Raw genomic sequence first — 16729 nt, 5'->3', positions numbered from 1 at the left:
TGGAGATTTAATCTGTGGAAAGGCAAAAATTCATCATCAAATACCCTGCCCTTGAATCCCCAGGAAGCCTGTGAGACTTCAGGTCCACAGAGCTACCCTGCCCTGCTTTATCGCTCTGTCCCCTCACCTGGTACCACAGAGCTGAGAGTATTCAAGATTGTCCCAACTTCCAAGTGGCATTGAAGAAAATGTGATAGACCTTGCCCTAGCTCTGAGGTGTAAACTGGTGCTGGCACCTCATTGGCTGGCTCCTGGATAATCATAAACCAAAGGTCAAGACCTAGAATTTGACAGAGGAGGGAGTCCTTGCCTTTTGCACTTTGTGATCCACATGGGATTAATCTAGTGAGAAGCAGGCTCTGGGTTCATGGGATGACTGCCACCCCTCATCCTGATTCCTTCGTGTCACAACATCTCTCACTAAGTGTACTTGGCCCTCCTGAGGTGCACCATCCTTCCCAATGCACACCTGCTAGGTGAGCCTCAGGAGAGTGCAACTCATCCTTGGTTTATACATCTTAAACAAAAGTCTAGGTTCCAGTCTCAAAAGAAGTTCCTCACAGCTGGTCTCCCTGCCCAAGCTGTACCTGTACCTATAAAAATGAATCCTGGCAGTCCCCACCCTGACCTACTGCCACTTTGCCTTACTATTAGGCCTTAATTCAGCCCTAGTGAGTTAAGTACCTGCTGTACCATGGGTGTTCTTTTCAGCCCCAGCAGAGCTGCCATCCAGATGACACCCTGGGAAGCCTAAGGAAAAGGTTTGCGAATACCAGAAGCTGCCAGTAATACACACCCTTAGTCCCAGCACTCGGAAGGTAGAGGCAGGCAAATCTCTATAAGATTGAGGCAGCCTGGTCTACATAGCAAGTTCCAGGCCAGCTGGAGCTAGAGGGAGCCCCTGTCTCAAAACAAAACAAAAAACAAAAACAAAGAATACAGAAACTGTGCTTGTGAGCTTCTGGAAGGCCTTCCATCTGAAACAGCTCACAAAGGGAGACAAGAGGGAGACTTTGAAGATCCTCTGCACACACTTCTATGGAGGAAGATCTCAGCCACATCCATGATGGAGTAGCTAAGGTTGCCTGCAGGTCAGAACCATGCAGGGAGTAGGAGCAGAAGCTCAGCACTCATATCCAAGCAGACACAGGAAACAGAGAGTGACTGGAAATTCAGCAAGGCTTAATTACTCTCTAAGCCCAGCCCCAGTGAGGTGCTTCTCCCACACCTTCTAAAATGTCCCAAACCAGCACCACCTATTGGAGACATTCTCATTCAAACCACCACAGATAGCTTCTTGCCAATATTGGTTATATAATAGATTATATCTTTGTTTACTTTGGGGTCCCCAGACATCTGGTGTCAGTCATTTTGTACTGACTCGAAGCCTTCTGGATGTCTAGTGCTAGCCATCTTGGCTCATGAAAGAAATCCATATTAGTGCCATGTTGTCTAAACATAACTAGGTCCTCAAGGCCTTGATACTCTTCAGGTGGGCAAGATCGCTGAAGGTTCACCTTCTGTATTAGTCATTGTTCTGTTGCTGTAATAGAAACACTGACCAAAGCAATTTATAGAAGGAAGAATTTATTTGAGCTTATGGTTCCACAGGATTAACAGTCCATCTTGGTGGGGAGGCATGGTGGCAGAGGTGGCTGGAGGAGGAGCAGCAGAAGCTAAGCTCTACATGTTCCAGCAGGCACAGGAAACAAGAGAGCAACTGGAGATCCGGCCAGGCTTAAGAATTGTCTAAGCCCACCCCCAGTGACATGCTTCCTCCAGGATAGCCACAACTTCTAAAACCTCCCAAAACAGCACCATCATATGGGGACAAAATGTCCAAATACTTGGAGCCTATGGGGGACATTTTCATTCAAACTATCATACTTTCTAAGAAAGTTCTACTTGGTCTTGTGATTCTTGAGCTAAGGGGATACTAAACAAAAGTTAGCAATGCCTAATACAACAAGAAAAGAGTAATGCTGGGTTTAGTGACTTGAATGGGGGGAAGGGGCAATACTTTTAACTCTTTCCATAAGCCAGTTGGTCTCCTCATCTTTGGGTACTTCTCAGTGTTGCCTTGTATTTCCTTAACCCCACTGAGCTCAGAGTGCCTAGACTGAGCTACTTGGCCAAACCCCAGGCCAAAGACAGCAAGGCCAAGCTCATACCTGTTGCCCCACTGCTTGAATGAGCTCTCTAGTCTGACAGGCCCAAAGCTGGCTCCATGGCTTCTTTCCACTGGCCGTATCTGGCTGCTGAAAGAGCCTTAGGCTGGTTGAAGAATCTCTACTCCCAGTATGCTTTCTTGAAGGGGAGACGGGCACACAGCATACTCTCAGGGGAAGAAGTAATTGCTTATGGGAGGTCAAGTGGAATCATTTTCACCTATACAGCTTTATCTTAATACTTTTAGGAGTTGCCAAAAACCAAGGCATACCTTGCCCCAACATCAGTCAGTGTCCACACATTCTCCATGGCTGGAAGGTACCAACAATGCTGTAATTCAACATGGGGTTGAATTACCTCTGCTGCCATGCCTCCTCGCCATGATGGACTCTAATTTCCCTGGAAACATAAGCTAAATAAACTCTTCCTTCTGTAAGTTGCTTTGGTCAGTTTGCTGTTTCTATCACAGCAACAGAAAAGTAACTAATATACCATCTTTGTGTAATTTTGTATATTAAAATCCTTAGGACCAAGGGTGCAAGTGCTCTTACCCAGTGTCCACCTACCCAGCAGTCTGTGTGCCCTCGCCCGGAGACAATAAAGCATGTTTCATTTGCCAGAAGCTCCATGAATCTTTTTTAACCTCCTGGCTCCTTGAGACCCTCCATTCCTGACTCCCAACTCAGCCTCCACATTTGATGTAGTTGGCAGGATTCCCTTTCAGTGGAAAGCTGAGGTGAAATGGACAGAACCCCTGTGTCCTTGGAAAAGATTCTGGGGGTGGTGGCAGATGCCTTGCCAAGAAAGAAAGGGATAATGGCTGGAAAAGATAGGCTGGCTGTTCCTGATTGCACTGAAGGCTGATCATGAAGACACCCTATGATGGGAAACTAAGACGTCTGAGCTACAAGCCACAGTGGAGAAACTGGAACTCTTTGTATATGTTTTGGAACATGAGCTCCATGAGGGACTCTCTACCAAAGGTGAAGCAAAATATGAAGAAATGCCCTATCCGCTACCGCATGCTGGACTGATGACTTGACAGAAAATAGAAGTAGAACAGACCTTGAGTCAAAATGGCAGGCCCCAGAGTTTAAACGCATATCCTACACTCCCTGTGCTATGATAACTCCAAGAGCTGGGAAAGCAGGGCAGAGTCTCATGGACTCCATCCCCTTCTGACTGCTGCAGTTCTGTGATAAAGGTACAGATAATGTCTCATTAACTTTGGAGGAGATGAAAAAATTGGCTTCCATCACCACCCAGCCCTTTCAAAGGCAGAACTTACTACCACAAACTCAGGTAGAACACTAATGAGCTGAGTAGCAGCTGGAGCTCCTCTGATAAAAGCCAATGCTGATGAGTTGCCAGGGATAGTAAATAAAATGTTACATGGACTTGATGTAGGTAGTCAGAGTTAAACATGTGTCAGGAGCAAAACGTGTTTCATGTGCCCAGATGTAAACAGATCTCATTCTGGCTGGAATCAATAAGGAGCAAATAGATTGCCAGTCAAAATAGATTGCTGTTAAACCTATAAAACCACTTAAACCCTGTTCAACTGTACCAGAGGTTCCCTAAGAAAATGAACATGAAGTCCAGGCCAAGAGGAGTGCATGAGGCATGTCTCCAAGATTTTCTAGCATCTGGTAAACTCACGCTTTTGTGCTAGGGATGAGGCTTAGATGCCCAGCTAGGGGAACCCTGGAAGTCCAGAGACCTCATGTTGACTTAACTATTCACTACCCCCACCGATATGCAGAGGATGTTGGTGGCCCTTATTAATACTGGAGCTGACTGTACTTTAGTCTATGGAAATCTGGATCTATTTCCTGGGCCAGCTGCATACATAGATGGCCATGGCAGCTACACAATCAAGGTCAAGCCATTAACTGTGACTTTGAATATAGGCCATTTGGCTCCCCAGCTATAAACAGTGTATGTCTCTCCAATCGTTAAATATATCCTTTGACATATTTGGATATATGTGGAGATCTTTCGAAGACAGGCAACCCTCCAAACAACTTCTGGCAAGGTCAGACTGTAAGAATTGTGAAGCCCCTACAACACCTGCATATGGCTAATGTGGAAACCAGATCAAACCTAGAGAATGACTGTGGACTATTGAGAGCATGCATGCGGCTGTAACATCCATCATGGACCTGACAGACTAATGGACTCTGACTTTGGGTCGGTACCACTATGCAGTAGACCAAGAACAATTTGCCTTCACCTGGGAAGGTCTACAATGTACATTTGTCATTGTCATTTGGCCTCAGGGATATTTATATAACCCCACCATTTGATGACTCAAAACTTGGCATCCTGGCAGTGATTCAAGATGGTCGCTTTATATCTTTATGTTGGTGATACCATGCTAACCTTTGGTTCTTACAGATGTGGAATGAGCAGTTATAGGCCTGAAAGCCTACGAAGTCTGAGAGCTGCCCTGAAATCATGGGACAATGAATGGCTTCAAAATAAAAAAGGCCTGGTTTGTCTGTCAAGTTCCTGGGAATTGTGTGGTCGGGTAAGATCAAAGCTATACCACTGGTTGTAACCGACAAGGTTCAGACATTGCTTTGACCAGTGACAGCCAAGCAATCACAAACCTTTATGGGGTTATAGGATTTTAGAGAATATTCATCCTCACCTGGCCCAATGTTACATCCCTTGTGTATCTTGTGTTAAAAAAAAGAGTAACATACAACTAGAATAAGGCAACTAAATGAATGTTTCTAGCTTCCAAGCAGGCTACTGGCCAAACACAGATACTTAGAACCATCAACCAGACCCAGCCATTTGATTTGTATGTGACCATTGATACAATAGATTTTGGTTGTGACCTATGATAACATATGGGGAAAAGACAAATATGTAAAAGGGAACTGAGACCCACTACACTCTTGTTGAGAAACTGTTAGAAGCCATGTAGGCAGCCTTGCAAGCTGACGCGTTCATCACTGGAAGAAACAGAGTCCCAGTGAGCACTGCATAACCAAATAATTACTGTAGCAAGTTGTCTTTGATCTACAACTAGCTCAACTGTCTTTGTGGGTTTTGCCTTTATAAGCTCCTGAGCTTTGGCACTGAGAATTTTTTTTTCTCAGGCACTAACCACTCTCAGTTGCACACTTAATCAATAAAGGACTCCCTTTCCTCTTAACTGGCTTATGCACGTGGTGGTCTGTAATTCTTTTGCCTGGGTATAACAGTTCCAGCAGGGGGCCACAAGCCACTGACAGCAGTGGTAGTCCAGCTATGCACCAACACTATCTGCACAGAGATAAAAGTCAGGAAAGTATCCAAAGCACTAAATTTTTAAAAATTTTATTTTATGTGTATGAGTGGTATGCCTGCATGTGTGTAAGTGCACCTGTGCCATGCAGTACCCGAGAAGGACAGAAGAGGGCGTCAAATTCCCTGGAACTGGAGTTATGGACATTTGTTAGCCACCATGTGGGTTCTGGGATTTGAACCCGGGTCTTCTGCAAGAACAGCCAGTGCTCTTAACCACTGAGCCATCTCTCCAGCCCTCAAAGGGACTAAATTAAGGGCTGTATGACTGGTAGTCATGAGTGAGCCCTACCCATTTAATGTATACACCAATAATCAGACAATGTTCAGGGGGCTTACTCTGGGTCCCCCACATGGTACCTCCAGGATTAGGAAATAGGCCACTGGCCCCAATGGGGACACCCCATGTGGGAAGACTTCTAACATGTAAGAAAACAAAAATCTATAAGCATTTATCATATGACAGACCATAAACCTCCGCTCAATCTAGGGAATAATGAGGCTGATGGTTTAGCCTGTTTGGTGGATACAAAGGCCAATAATAGAAGGCACCACTGGATGGCTACACTGACAACTTGGGCACATAGAAAGCAAGACCAAGACACAGACCAATCTTGATGGAGAGTAGCCCTCTCTCAGAAAGAGGTATAAAATGCCTGCTGGTAATGTCTGCTTGTGTCTGAGCATTCCCCAAGCAGCAGTTAACTGGGGACACCCCCTTCCACCCCCAGCAATGGAGGGTAGTAGCTTCAATAGCCTAAAATGGACTATCCTAATATTAGGAGGTATTGAGGTGGCTAAATGGAATATTTAAGGAAAATATGGATTTTAATTTTTGTTTTCTCCCTTTGTCTCTGTCAGCAAATTCAGCTGACAAGGTTGTGGTTAGTGTACACTAACACAGCTAGCTAGAACTGCTTGCCTTGTGTCCTGACAAAACTTCCTCAATTGTTTGTCTTAGATGGAGATTTCTGCAATGATTTTCAGAGACTTTTTTTTAACATTTGTTTTCTTTCTAAATTTATAATAATTTGCCTATTTTTTGAGACTGTATGTAAGTTTCCTTCTCACTGTAACCCAATGCCCAAGATACAAAAGCTATGTGCTACTTCCCTTCAGGGTCCAGATTTTGAGGTTTGAGCCTGCTGGACCAGGCTGCAGCCTTAATGAAATACCTGCTCTCTGTACACTCCTGGTGTCCTGCCTGATCTGTCCTGCAACAGTATAGCTGTTTAGTGGTCATAAGTTATTATTGTTCCTTATATTTTTGTTTTGTTTTGTTTTGCTTTGTCTTTTTGATACAGGATCTCCCTGTAGCCCCAACTGTCCCAAAACTTCTTATGTAGTCCAGGCTGCCCTTGATCTCACAGAGATCCACCTGTCTCTGCCTCCCAAGTACTGGGATTAAAGGCATGCACCATCATGCTCGGCAGCTTGTTCCCTATATTGTTACTGTGGACTGAAGGTTCAAAAAAATGTCCTTATGGACCCTTCCAATAAAGTGCCTAGAGGTCTAAAAGAGGTGAAATGCCCCCTCCAAGGTTCAGGGACTTTGGGGGAAGAAGTTGATGGAAAGAATGTAAGCGCCAGAGGAAGGGGTGGAGTGTTAATTGGAAGTGTCCGCCAACCGTTATGCCGGCAAGCTATAGTTACACCTCCTTCCCATGCTCATTAGGAGTCGAGGGGGGGAGTCAGTTACCCCTACCACCCAATCAGTCAACCTTAGCTGTATGTGGGGAAGGATACATAAGCCGAGAATGCCATGAGGTGCCTCTCTCACCATTTTATGTGACTGTCAGGAAGTCACAGGATCTATATTTGAGTGTGGACTTTCTAGCACAGCCACAAATGGGGGGGCACCCACTCTTCTGTAAATAAACCCCCACCCTATGCTTGGTTAGCAAGCCCAATAAACTAGTTAGGATTAAAAAAAAAAAAGAGGTGAAATGAAGGGGATCAAGACCACAAGGGCCTGCTTATATTTAGACAATACAGCACTGATACGGATTTCTGGCATGAGCCAAGATAGAGAGCTATAAATCAACACAAAATGGCTCATATCAGATGCCCAGGGACCCCAAAAGTAAACAATGGCATAATCCGTTATGTAACCAGTTTGGCAAAAAGCCACCTTTGTGTGATTTTTCTATAAAAAGTCCTTGGGACCAAGGACACTTGTGCTCTTACCCAGTGTCTGCCTGGCAGTGGACTGTGTGCCATCACCTGGAGGAAACAAAACCTCTCACTTGTCAGCGCCTCCATGAGTCTTCTTTAATCTCCTGGCTCCTTGCAGCCCTCCATCCCTGGCAACTGAACTTTGCCTCCACAGCACCCTCTATAGAAATGATTTTCTTATATAATGCTGACATTTGAGTGCTTTAGAGATTTGTAAAAGCATATAGAAGAACAGGAAAGGCAGCAGTAAAAAAGTTAAATGAAGTCACTTGTGTAAGTGGAAAAAGAAGTTTGTTGAGTAAAGAACCTATTGTGAGGGGTGGACTATCTCCCTACAAGTTATTGACCAAAGGGGTCCCTGCAACCCCTCAAAACACAGGCTATTGCCACTGCTGTTGGTTTCATGCCAAAACTAGATGGAAAGTTGTTATTGTTGAAGATACTGTATGATTTTGTTATAGGACAAGGCAAAAATCAGGCTAGGGCTACACTGAAAACTCCCTCCATACTGTCTTTCATTTGCAGTGCCAAACTGCTATGCAAGAGAATTGTTGCCAATGGTCCTGCTATCAGCACAGGTCATAATTGTGGGTGCAACCAACTACTTTCTGATTGGATTTAAGAGACACCCTACAGGAGGAAACCCATGTTTATTTCTATAACTTCAAAATATATTGTGTCTAAGGAGAGCACAGGCTTTAGAAACAAAGCTGTGCTATGGTTTTAAGTGACGTTAAATTGCCTTACTCATTTGCATTTACATCCGTGTCTGACTGCTGCTGTCTCCCATGGTTGTGGATAGAAATTTCTTTTTCGGAGTTGACAGTGGTTACTGTTGCGTTTCATAACTTTCCAAGTTGCTAAGAATAGGTACTTTTTGTTGTTTGATCCTCCTGACATCTATATGTCCGCAGCCATGGATCATCTGTCATTATGTAACAGTGGTCCAAAGAAAGTGAGCTAGAGGAAAACAAAGAATGTTTGTAGCTATTACCTCTAGATTGAACCATCTTCTTTTGAAGAGAACAGAAAGGCTCATCAAATTCCCAAGAAAACTGTAAGACTCAAGAACCCCTACCCACAGCATTATACAAGAACTTAACAAATGCTGATGCTGATGAACTCTTTTGCCTTTTAATTAATTAATTAATTAATGTTGATCTTTTTGAGACAAGGGTCTCCCTGTAGCCCCAGCTGTCCTGGAACTTGCTATGTAGACCAGGCTGGCCTTGAACTCACAGAGATCTGCCTGCCTCTGCATTCCAAGTGCTGGGATTAAAAGTATATGCCACCAGGCCCGGCTTTTGCCTATAATTTATGTAAGGAATTCCAGTGATGCAGCTTTTGTGGGTTGCCTTGCAAGTTGGACTGTGCTGTTGCTGCCTGAGTCACCCATGCTTCTTTAAGTAACCCCCTTCCATGTTTGTGTAAGTAACCCCAATAACCTTCTTGGATCACCATGGGGGAATAGATCTGCCTGCCTCTGCATTCCAAGTGCTGGGATTAAAAGTATATGCCACCAGGCCCGGCTTTTGCCTATAATTTGTGTAAGGAATTCCAGTGATGCAGCTTTTGTGGGTTGTCTTGCAAGTTGGACTGTGCTGTTGCTGCCTGAGTCACTCACGCTTCTTTAAGTAACCCCCTTCCATGTTTGTGTAAGTAACTCCAATAACCTTCTTGGATCACCATGGGGGAACTGTTTATTTAGTCTATTGTCACGCCATCTCCAATGAAGCCTGCGTGAGATCCTCCGTGGGTTGAACATACCCAGCAACTCAAACAGAGCTGGAAGTGTGTGTCTAAGCCCAAGCCTATCGTGCCACCAGCTAATGGTGAGTGCCCCAATGATTGTATCTTCACTCAAGCTATGCACTCATCCTGTTATACCTCCTTTACTGAATGTAATAGAAATAACACCCTGTATTTTTACTCCACGGCCATTTCTTATAAAACGGCCTCTGGGGGCTTGGATTGGACCCTTAATACTCAGGTAATAGGATCAGAAAAATATAATTCTAAAGCTCTTAGTGAGAAGTGACTAGGCAGAGTTAATGCTGGAAAGTCCAGGGAATAATAGATTTCTAGAAGAAAAATGTAGATAGATAAATATAGATAGAAGAAGGGTTTCTTGTTATTCATTACAATTCACGGATAAATTGGTAAGATCAAGACCACCTTGGTGTCTTTTGATAAACAATCAATAAGAGAGCATTAAAGAGCAAATATAGAAGGTATTTTAAAATTGGTAGGATAAGAGAAAAGTATGGTTTCATGGATCCCTAACATGAGATAGCCTTTTTGGGACTTATAGAGTTAAACTAACTTAGAAGCCCTGTGGCCCACTACAAACAAGCAAGGAATGTTATCAGATCGTTTAAAAAGTAACAACCTGGCACCACTGGTGTTGGAAGTGCTTAATGGGGTGCTTAATGAATCAAGGCCATCTTGACCTGGGATTACAAAGCCGAGCAGAATCTTAAGTGTGTGAGAAAGGCTGACAGTTAAACAAACACAGAAAAACAGGAATTTACTGTCTAGTGTCAGGTTGATAAGATAGAGAGATATGTTGGCAAAATTATGTTTTACTTTCACCTCTGGAACTGTGAATCTTAGCATGACTGTTCTGCGTTTTTTTGTAATCTTTGCTGTATATATTTCAAACCTTGCAACTACGAAAATTACACTCAGACTTTCATCAAGCTCCTTTTGCGTCTGTTTGTCACTCGCCGACTCCTTGTCCACCCTCTCGACGACCCTGTTCCCATCGGACTGAACTGCCCCGGTCTGGGCTGGTCCGTTGCAGTCTATTATCAGTTTCATATCTGGAAGGGGGGTGTTGTTGGTACTTGGCTCTGTATAGGCCATAGTTCCAAAGGAGCTTCTCCAATGAGAGAGTGAAGCATCCCATTGTTCTAGATATCCAGAACTTCCCTTCACCTCACAATGAAAATGCTTCATTGTTCTGCTGGCCTTCTCTGTACTGGTCATCTGCTACTCAGCGTCCAGGACCTATGTGTATTCTTTTTTAAAAAAATTATTTTTGTTTCATGTATATGTGTGTTGCCTGAATGTATGTAAGTGCACCTGTGCGTGTAATGCTCATGGAGGCCAGAATGGGCATCATATCCCCTGGAACTGGACTTTCGGGCCATTGTTAGCTGCCATATGGGTGCTCAGAACCAAACCCAGGTCCTCTGGAAGAGCAGCCAGTGCTCTTAGCCCCATATGCGTATTCTTTTATTTATTTACTTTTTGGTCTTTTTTGAGACGGGGTCTCTCTGTAGCCCCATAGACCCAGCTGGCCTGGAACTCACTATGCAGACCAGGCTGGCCTCAATCTCAGAGAGACCCACTTGCCTTTGTGTCCCAAATGCTGGAATTAAAGACTTATGCCACCACACCCAGCTCACATGTGTGTTCTTTATAAGTAAAACCATTTTCGACCAGGAGCCTCCCTTATCTCTTGCCCTGTGCCCTGGTGGTGCTGCTCCTGGGAGACTTTGCCTTCCTGTATAGGGATAGCTGGTGGAAACAGAGCAGAAGGGGCTTGGGGAGGGCAAGACTTGTACCTTAGAGCTGTCCCTAGGAGCCCACAGTTCAAGATAAAGCTGATACACTGCTCAGGAGGCAATAGACAACTGGTATAGGTGCATGGGAGAGATGGGAACAGGAGTAGGGTTGAATTTTCAGTGAGGCATGGAGAGGCAGGACTGAAAAATGGTGTTGGGCCCGAAAAAGGGACTATGAGCATGTGGTGAGGCAGCATCATGTGGAAGGGCAGTGTGAGGCCTGTGTTCCTGGGAAAAAGTTAATTGGATTTGTAACCACTCTATTACTTGGCAAAGAGTCTCCATGAGGTGAAAAGGGCTTGGCAAGGCTGGTTGGTAGGATGATAGAGTTGCCTGTCAGATCCCTAAGATTTCTGTGAACAAGATACATGACCAAGCTGGGTAGTAATCCTAGAACTACATGAGTGTCACAAGTTACTGTATGAGAATCACCTGGACAATTGGGTGGGGGGGGGGCTGGTGAGGGGCTCTGTACTCCTAGAGATGAAGTTCCAGTACGAGAAACAATCTTGAAAATGTCAGCACTAAGCCACATCCCAGGTACCAGAGGGCTTCAGGATAACATGGTCAGACTTGAGACACCAAAGTTCTGGAGTCCCTGAGAGGTGGAACAGAGGTTGGGTGCAGGCTCTGTCCCAACAGCCATAAGACTGGTACGCTCCTCAGGCCCACATCCTCTTGCTGGACCTACAAGAACCATCTATGCTTGGCCTCCACTCAGTCATACTGGTCCACAAGAGTGGGCCTATCCAGTGCCAAGTGGGGCCATACATCCTGGTCAGGCCAAGAAGACTACCCCCCACTTTGTCAGTGGGCCCCTACCTCCCCTCTGCAGGAAGTTGGTTTTAGAGAAAATGGAATTCCTCATTGCTCCAACTTTTCCACTCAAAGACAAGAATCAAATGAGCATGAAAAATGTGCTTTTATGATTTGTCCACTGAAATATCAGGGTTTTCTTGCTTTAGTGCAGTGAACTGGAGGATGACAAATGCATGAAGAAATCAGATCACAGCTCCTGTTCCAGAGCAGAAGGGAGAAGCACATGAAATGAAATGTAGTCAGCAGCCTTACAGTTGTGCTGACCAAGGGCTCATTTACCTTCCTGAAGCTCATGCCCTGGTCAAGGGCCTCAGTGCCATGCTGCAAAATGCTGGTGTCACGGATAACTTACCAATAGCTCTGGTCCTGAGCAATCTGGAGGACAGCTCTGACCAGAGCTTTCACTGTCCCCTATCCTGAGTGCGGCAAGGAAACAGGCAGTAGGAGAGCTGCGGCTGTTTCCTTCCTAATGGAAGAGCCTGGACTGGCAGAGCCACCACCACACTCACCACCTGACTCTAAGGCTCAGCCACCCAGCAGGAGCCACATGCCCACAGGTAGAACTTGATGGTGTCAATTATGTCTCTGTGTGAACACACGAACACATATTTCTTCTAGGGTTGTCTGACAAGAAGCCACAGGAATAGGAGCAGAAAGATGCGCACAACACCTTGGAGGCCAGGAACCAGAACCAGGGCAAGGGACACCCCAAGGAAGAACAGGAAGCCTTGGGCAGCATCAGCATGGGGCAGAAGGTGGCAGGGATGATCTCCTCCATGCCCCTTCTGTGGTCACTATCCTGGTATTTGTAGATGTGGAAAGGGGTCATGGGGAGACTTGTGGGTCTCAACTCTCATCATTCATAAGAGATAGCTAGACTTGCCTGCAGGCATGTAGAAGAGAGGGAAGCCTTTGGGTTTCCTCATCAGCTCCCAGCTTCCCAGGAACCATGGACACCCTGCTCAAGGGTGTTTGTGTGTGTGTCTGCTGTCACTCAGGAAGCAGGACATACCACAGGGAGACAGCATATGGGCAGAAACACCTAATAAGAACATTAATTTTTACTCCTTTTTAGTTTTATAACCTTGGCAGAACTGGGAATTATTGTCAAGAAGAATGAGCTACACTCATGACAAACTATTTTCTCTCATACGTGGAATCTAAAAGGAAGAGGTCTAAAGAGAGGAGCAGGGAAACAGGATAGCGCTATTGGATGTGTATGTCATGAAAGCAGAATGGGGAGCCATTTGTAGGTGAGGGGACCAGCAACAGAGAGAAAAGGAAATGGGAGGGTCAGTGGTGGGTGGGTGCTTAAACAAATTTTAATGATACATGTGTGAAAATGTTTTCATGAAACCCATTTTCTTGTTATTTAATTAAAAATTAAATTATCAGGGTTGGAGAAATGGCTTAGTGCTTAACAGCACTGGCTGCTCTTGCAGAGGACCCAGGTTCAATTCCCAGCACCTACATGGAGGCTAACAACTGTCTATAACTCCAATTTCTGGCACCTCTTTTTGACCTCCACAGGCACTGCATGCACGTGGTACACACGAAAGCAAATAGTCATACACATAAAATAAAGATTAATAAATCTTTTAAATACCTAAATTATTTAGTAGGTAGGGGAGAATAAAATGGGATGATAACACATTAATACCATATATTAATGATTTCCTATAGTGTGGAGTAATTTCTTCATGTCCTCAGAAACTACTAGGCTGAGGTCCTGAATCAGGGGCTCTAGTCTGGAAATTCAAGCCTACGGCTTACATGTACACATGCACATGCCTGTTTCTAGAAACTAGAGATTGCAGAGCAGAGCAGGATAGTCTCAGTGCTCCACAGAGCTCAGCATCAGGTGAGCAGATGGAGGCGCTCAGGGAGGCTGTAAGGACAAAGATGGCAGCTTGGCTCTCAGGCAGGTGAAGGGTTTTCTAGACAGTGTTTGGTCTTCCCTGTCTTTGAAACTGAACAATACTGTGTGTTGGATCAAGTCTCTGGTCAAATGAGTTTATCGGGATCAAAGATCTTGATACTGCAAATAAAAACCTAGGCTGTGTAAAGACAGCACACATGTTAAAGATTTCAGATATTTAATGAGAGTGAAAGTGGTTATTTGGTGATAATTAACTGAATTTTTATTTTGTGTTGGGCCTAAAAGGAAATTAGAACTCATCTGGAAAAAAGAGAAAGAACAGGAATCGCAAATCAAGGTGAAGAAAAAGGGCCTATGGGCTTTCCCTGTCCTCTGTGTCCTATAGGACTGTCCTCTAAGCCAGACAGATGCCACCTTCCTGAGTTCAGCTGTGAGCACTTGCAAAATATCATCACAGCTGGGCTTGTTGACTGTGACCTCCACAGTTGTCCTGACTTCCTGGGAGGTCACACTGCTCTGATAGGGCCTGAAGCTGGGGGCCACAAAGACCTCTGTGCCTCCTTCTGGCCTGAACCAAGCATCCCATGCATGTGCCCTGACATCTCTTCCTTGGGTCCCTTCCTCACTCTTGTTAGGTCACCACCCTGTTCCAAACTGAAACTGACAGCAGTGTCCACAGTGAGATAGTGTAGAAGGGCTAACCTGGGCATGTGCTCCCTCTTTTTTATGGTGGTAAAATAACATTCTGATTCTCCAAAGATGAGTGAGATTCAGTCACAGAGCACTATAAAGGCCATGTGTGTGCCAGCGAACTGTGTATGTTTCCCAATGGCTCAAGCAAGAAGAAGGTTTTAAGGACCATTGGGAGATTTACATAAGACTCAGTGAAACAGAGCTCTTGACCTCAAAGATTAAAATCCAAGTAGCTCAAAGATCAGTAGTCACAAGGGGGCCACTCCCAGTGTGAACTGACTCATTGGACAGGTGGCCTTGCAGAGGAAACACCGTACAAGGTTGTGGTGGACTTTGTGCTCTAGCAGAATTTTTGCTATTTCTTGCTTTGGGGCACACAACCCTGAGAAATAACCAACCAGATTTCTTTGTTGACTCATTCATTGGTTAAGAATTGACTAGACTGATTCTGGTTTGATTCTAACAAATTCCTGGAGTTTACTAACATGTCTTAATTCACAATTCAGTGGAGTTAAGGGTAGTCCCAACTATGTACTAAGAACTGGCTTCAGTGCCTGTTCTTCTATAGTCCTTTCAGTCTGGCCCTGAGTTTCAGTGTCCAGGGTAGAAGCTTCTTGTTGAACTCCAAGGGAAACCCAGGACTCAAATCTAGGATCTGGAAGAAGCTGACTGACCAGGCTCCTGACTCCTGGAAGGAAGTAATTTTTCTGGACTGAGTTTATGGTGACGTGGATGGGAAGGTAAGAGGCGGGACACCCAAAACCCACTCTTAGGGAGCCTGAGAATTTCCAAGCAGAGCAGCACGGGTGCAAAGGTCCCATACTTACTGCACCCTGAGGGCAGTCTCAATGCCCACACTCTGCTGAGTGGGGAAGTTCATGGTTTATGGATTCTCATGGCTCATGGTTTCTGGCTGCTGTGGGCCAGCCAAGGTCTAGCCAGAATCCATATCCCTGGTGAAGTTGCTGGTTTGTGCCAAATTTCTGGCTTTTTTCTATACATCTTCCAGATGTCTGGGATAAAAAGTTGTGTGCCCTTTAAATCTTTTATCCATTTTGACTCCCAAATGTGTCCTTTTATGCTCTCAGAATTGCGAATCCAATAAGAAGACTGAGGGTTCTTTTTCAAGATTTAAAAAAATATATTTATGTGTAAGTTTGTATGTATAGAAGCATATGACATATACATATGGATGCTCTCAGAGGCCAGAAGAGGGCATTGTATCCCCTATAGCTGGAGTTACAGGCTGTTATGAGCCAAACTCAGGTCCTCTGGAAGAACAGCAAGATCTCTTAACTGCTGAGCCATCATCCCAGCCCCAAGGCTGAGTTTCAACTGAGCAACAAAGGAGTCTTGTATTCTTGGCATAGATATGCCAACTTACATAAGACATAAACAAGCTGATTTTTTTCAGTAATCAGTGATAAGATTTCCTTCTATGGTCTTAGCATTGAGCTTGCGTTACAGTTACCATCTGGAATGTTCTTAAGGGGCTCATGTACTGAAAGCTCTGTCACCAGCTGTAGGTTCTTTAGGAGGTGGAGCCTTCAAAGAGGGTCATTACAGCTGTGCCCTAAAGTCCTCTTCTCATGTTCTTCCTAGCTATCATTGGGTCAGCAGTTTTACACTTTCACTGGCTGCTGGTACGTTAGTGGCAGAGCTGTTATGTATGCAATAAACTACTTTCTTTTTAAAAAAAATTTTTTTACTTGAATTTTTGTGTATTTCACACAGAACATCTTAGTCATCTTTATACCCCCTTCCCCACTGGCTGCCTCCCATAGCCCCCACTGGAATTCATACATTATGTCATTTGTGTTAAGGCCCATTGTGTCAAGTTAGTGTCCCCAGACGTTTCTCAGTGCAAGTTCATCCACTGAGGTCTAGTCAGCCTACCTAAAGTTCCTTGTTTTAGGAAGATCAGCTCTTCTCACCCAACAGTAATCAGTTACCAATATTTCTTTAGCTAAGATGGGGGTCTTCTGTCCATTTCCCCAGTTCTATGCTGGGTTTTGTCTGATTGAGTTTGCATGGGTCCTGTGCATGCTGGCACCATTGCTGTAGGTGCATATGAACAGTGTCCCAGGACCTTGTAGGACTCTATTTCCATATGGTCATGTACCTCCTT

At 44.7% G+C, this 16729-nt stretch overlaps 1 pseudogene; it reads right to left on the bottom strand.

Annotated features, from left to right (window-relative positions):
• Positions 1–12133: 12133 nt before the first annotated feature.
• Positions 12134–12858, bottom strand: LOC115067644 (annotated as a pseudogene).
• Positions 12859–16729: the final 3871 nt, after the last annotated feature.

Source organism: Nannospalax galili, unplaced genomic scaffold, assembly GCF_000622305.1.
Source record: "Nannospalax galili isolate Female #2095 unplaced genomic scaffold, S.galili_v1.0 scaffold527, whole genome shotgun sequence".
Lineage (NCBI taxonomy): Eukaryota > Metazoa > Chordata > Mammalia > Rodentia > Spalacidae > Nannospalax > Nannospalax galili.
This window is presented reverse-complemented; position numbering and strand designations above follow the sequence as displayed.